General features: G+C 42.4%; 1 pseudogene; it reads left to right on the top strand.

Moving 5' to 3' along the window:
• Positions 1-3,109: 3,109 nt before the first annotated feature.
• Positions 3,110-4,838, top strand: LOC140498643 (transcriptional enhancer factor TEF-3 pseudogene; annotated as a pseudogene).
• The last annotated feature ends 500 nt before the right edge of the window (positions 4,839-5,338 follow it).

A 5,338-nucleotide genomic window follows, 5' to 3' on the forward strand; every position in this document is an offset into this window, starting at 1 on the left:
TTAAAAGTTAACATCATTAAAATTCACAATCAAAAATACTCAGAGGTCTATCATATCTATATTTTCTTATATTCTATTAAGATTCTTATTTTATTTCTTGCTTATTTTTCTATTCGATTTGTCCTCTGAACAAGATAACCCAAATTAATCTTACAATCTTGTAATTGTCACATTAACAAACATTTATTAACTGTATACTATATGCCAGGTAGCTTGAAAGGACTGTCAATATGAAGTCTAACCCCTTTCTTTGTACAGATGAGGAAACTGAGGACCAGAAAGTTTATGTGACTTACCCAACGTCACACAGGTAATAAAAATTTTACAATTTGAACCCTTCTGATTCCAAGCTCTACTGATTCCAAAGTTAGATTTTTTTTTAAACTGTATTATGCTACCTATCTAGGTATTTCCATAGTTTAATTAACATTTCTTTGAAGTAGAGGCACAGTGGATAAAAAGCTAGCTTTGATACCAGGAAGTTCAAATCTTGCCTCTAACATATATTGGTTGTGTGACTCTGGGCAAGCCATTAAATGTCTCAGTGCTCTAGGGAACATTACAAGATAATAAATTGCAGGGAAAGGAACTCATCTGAAACTCAACCCAGTCTAGGAGGCATTTACGTTTCTACCTAGTCATTGCTTCTCCGCAGGTTAAAGAACTGGGTATGTTTCCAGGTTCCATTGGTACAGTCAGGCAGAGCTGGTTATGGGTCCAGATGTACAGTGAACTTCACAACAAAATCTGACAATACAGCCTTACTGGTTTTGTCTTGATTTGCATTTTCTCTGGGGTTTATTTTTATAGCATTCCTTTCTTTTCTTCTCTTTTAATTATTCCTTTGCTTCACTTGTCTCAGTTATCACTGTTTTGAAATAATTAGGCAGGACTATAGAACGATACAATCTCTTCTTTTTCTAAAAGTCTGAATTCTATGATCATTGGCATGTAGGAAAAAAATGTCTTTACTATTCTGTTCCTTTATTCCCCCCACTAGAGTGGCTAGGTGGTGCACTGGATAGAGTGTCAGACTTGGAATCAGAAAAACTCATCTTCTGAGTTCAAATCTGGTCTCAGACTCATACTAGCTGTGTGACCCTGGACCAGTCACTTAACCTTGTTTGCCTCAGTTTCCTCATCTGTAAAATGAGCTAGAGAAGGAAATGGTAAACCACTTCAGTCTCTTTGCTAAGAAAACCCCAAATGGGGTCACCAAGACTTGGACACAACTGAACAAACACAAAATTCTCTCCATTATCTGGTGGACGCACTAGTTCCATGGCTTCCAGAAGAAGAAAGGATATAGATGTCTGCAAGTATCATGCTCCCAGGACATATAGCAGAGGTGGTAAATACATCCATGAATCTTGGTGGTCTCTCTCTGTTCTTCCAAGGGTGCCCTGTGAAAGGCAACATTTTAGTCTCTCACATCATGCTTTGGTTATATTATTGTTATTTTAGGAAATTTTAAGAACTTTTCTCAAAATTGAGAACATGGTTCCATTTTCCTTTCCTTGTTCTCTCTCTCAGGTACTTAAAACAAAATATTTGCTCATTATCTATTACAGTGTATAGTCAAACACAAAAGAACAAGTGGGTTATTTTCACCCATGCCTACCTGACAATTTAAAGACTATTTTCTGCCAGATCTTTCCTGACACCCACACTACCATCCTCCCCTTTCAATGTGTGTGAGAATAAGCGAGGAGATAGATGATAGATGGTAAGTATACATTTACCCTGGACTAGAGAATTAAAATGCATTTTCTTATATACCAAATCATTCAATATCAGTGGAACTCCAGGGTGTTTTTCTTCATCCACCATCACTAAACAGACAGAACTCTTTTACTCTTGGAGTCAGCGTTGTATGACAGGAACACACTAGGAGTCAGTCATAAGGTCATGCAATCCTAGAAGCAGCTAGGTGCTACAGTGGATGGAATGTTGAACCTTGAGTCAGGAAGACTTGTGTTCACTTTTCCTGCATCTATAAAATGGGTATAATAAGGAAGGAAGGAAGGCAGTAGAAAATGAACATTTATTAAGCACTGACCACATATGAAGTAGTGTGCTAAATGCTTAATGATTATCACTTGGAATAGCATGTGATCCTTACAACAAACTTGTGAGGTAGGTTATTATCTCCATTTTACAGTTAAGGAAACTGAGGCAGACAGACATTAAGTGACTTGCCCAGAGTCATACAGCTAGTAAGTATTTCAGACCAGGTCTTCTTGATTCCAAGTCTAATAATGTTCTATCCACTGCCCCTAATAGTACCATCTACTTCCAGAGTTGTCATGAGGCTAACTAAAAATTGGATAACATTTTTAAAGTACTTTGCAAATTTCAAACTACTAAATAAGTGGCAGCTAGGGGGCGCCGTAGTGTGTAGAGCACAGTCCTGGAGTCAGGAGGACTACCTTTCCTGAGTTTAAATCCATCCTCCAACTCTTACTAGCTGAGTGACCCTGAGTAAGTCACTTAACTCTGTTTGCCTCAGTTTCCTCATCTGTAAAATGAGCTGGAGGAGGAAATGGAAAACCACTCCAGTATTTCTGCCAAGAAAACCCCAAATGGGGTCCTGAAGAGTTTGACACAATTGAAAAACAATTGAGCTCTCTACTTCCCCTCTCCCTCTTCCCCCTCCCTATCTTTCCCTCCTCTTTCATTCTCTCTCCTGTTGTTTCTCACCCTCCTCAGCTTCTTCTGGCTCTTTTCCTCATCCTTTGCTTTTTCCTCCTTTCCCCTCCTCTCTCCTTTATCCTACCCTTCCCTCTCCATCTTAGCCTTTTTTCTTCTCTTTTCTTTCTTGACCCCATCTTTTCTTTTCTCTCTTCTTCCCTTTCTTCCTTTCCCTCATTCACTCTATCCTTTCCCTTTTTCATACTTCTCTTTCTCCTTTCTTTCCTCCCCTTTCTATTCCTTGAACTCTCCTTTCTTCCGCCTTTCGTTTCTCCTCCAGAGTTCCTTCTTCCTCTCTTCCAGTTGACTCACTCCTCCAAGAATAGGGATCTTGTGTTTTCCTGTCAATTCAATTCTGGAAAAACTCCTTCCTCTCTTGCTTCCAGCCTCCTGCCTTTCCCCTACCCTCAAAGTGGGAGCCATGTGTGTGGCAAGTTACGTGCTATACTGTGGGGATCCTGTCTCCCCATCATTATGTCCTTAGGAGAAGGGCTCTACTGTCCTCCAGCCAACTTTTCCCAAGTCTGAGTCTCCTTTCAATAGGGAGAGCGATATTGGAGAGCTGGAGCAGAGTTGCTGCATCTCAGAGCACCCCTCAGAACTCACTTAGCACACCATTCCTCTCTCATCCCCCATCCTGGGACAGCAGGTCCAACGGGTCCTTCTCCAAGCGGAGCCTTGGAGGGCCTAGCCGGCACCATTACCTCCAACGAGTGGAGCTCTCCCACCTCCCCTGAGGGGAGCAACGTCTCCGAGGGCAGCGAGGCTTTGGACAAACCCATAGACAATGATGCAGAGGGTGTGTGGAGCCCTGACATTGAGCAGAGCTTCCAAGAGGCCCTTGCCATCTACCCACCCTGAGGCAGACGCAAGATCATCTTATCAGATGAGGGCAAGATGTATGGCCGGAATGAGCTGATTTCTCGCTATATTAAGCTCTGGACGGGGAAAACTTGAACCAGGAAGCAGGTATCTAGCCACATCCAGGTGCTGGCCCGTTGTAAAGGCCGGGAGATCCAAGCCAAGTTAAAGGATCAGGCAGCTAAGGACAAAGCCCTGCAGAATATGGCTACCATGTCATCCGCTCAGATCATCTCTGCTACAGCCTTCCATAATAAAATGGCCCTTACTCGGGGACCCGCCTACCCAGCCATCTCAGGGTTTTGGCAAGGAACTTTGCCAGGCCAAGCTGGAACTTCCCATGATGTGAAACCTTTCTCTCAACAAACCTATGCTGTTCAGCCTCCGCTCCCTCTGCCAGGGTTTGAACCTCCTGCTGGATCTACCCTGTCACCGTCAACCCCTCCATGGCAAGGCCGAAGTGTGGCCAGCTCCAAGCTTTGGATGTTGGAGTTCTCTGCCTTCTTGGAGCAGCAGCAAGACCCAGACACGTATAACAAGCACCTATTTGTACACATTGGCCAGTCCAGTCCCAGCTACAGTGACCCCTACCTCGAAGCGGTGGATATCCACCAGATCTATGACAAATTCCCTGATTAAAAGGGAGGACTCAAGGAACTCTTTGAACGAGGACCCTCAAATGCCTTCTTCCTTGTCAAATTCTGGGTTGACCTCAACACCAACATCGAGGACGAAGGCAGCTCTTTTTATGGTGTCTCCAGTCAGTATGAGAGTCCTGAGAATATGATCATCACCTGTTCCACCAAAGTCTGCTCCTTTGGCAAACAGGTTGTGGAGAAAGTAGAGACAGAGTACGCCCACTATGAGAATGGCCACTACTCGTACCGAATTCACCGATCTCCTCTCTGCAAATATATGATCAACTTCATCCATAAGCTAAAGCATCTGCCAGAGAAATACATGATGAACAGCGTATTGGAGAACTTCACTATTTTGCAGGTGGTGACCAAAAGAGATACCCAGGAAACTTTACTGTGTATTGCATACATGTCTGAAGTATCTGCAAGTGAGCATGGAGCTCAACATCACATCTACCGGCTGGTGAAAGAATAAGAGACTTAGGGATGGAGGACAAGAAGAGCCAGGCTGTGTGTGTACAGGGAAAGTAGGGAGATCTGGCCTATGCCTGATGTTCAGAATCAAGAAGAGAACATTTCCTTCCCTTCCCAAAAGCAAACATAATCCCCTAACCTCAAATAAACTCAAGATATTACATATTTAAAAAAAAAAAAGAAAGAAAAAAAGAAAAACAATTGAACATTATAAAAATGCTAGTGACTATTACATCTTCTTTGAATTTCAAGTTGAGCACCACTAACAATATAAGCATCAGAAAGTCATCTGATTTCTGTGAGATCAGTAAGCTGAGGATAACCATTATGCAAATCTGCCTCATGAAGTTGTTGTGAGGACATTGTTGTAAACCTTAAGGCATTTGACAAATATGAGTTGTTATTACTTTAATGGATCCGTAATCCCATTCATGTGAGTACTCTCTCCACAAGGACAGATCATATTCCATGGATGTCCTCTCATCCTGTGTAGTTCTGACCCACGGTCTTCCAGAAGTCCTCCCTACAGGATTTACTCAATATGCTGAAAGCCTTCTTCTGTCTTTTTTACTATCCCCTGGATACCCAGATAACTTTCAGACTGTTCATTTGCTATCCCCATTCCTGGTTCTTGACCAGCTTATATTCTTTTCTGCACATATCACACGTAACAA

Source organism: Notamacropus eugenii, chromosome 4 (genome assembly GCF_028372415.1).
Source record: "Notamacropus eugenii isolate mMacEug1 chromosome 4, mMacEug1.pri_v2, whole genome shotgun sequence".
NCBI lineage: Eukaryota > Metazoa > Chordata > Mammalia > Diprotodontia > Macropodidae > Notamacropus > Notamacropus eugenii.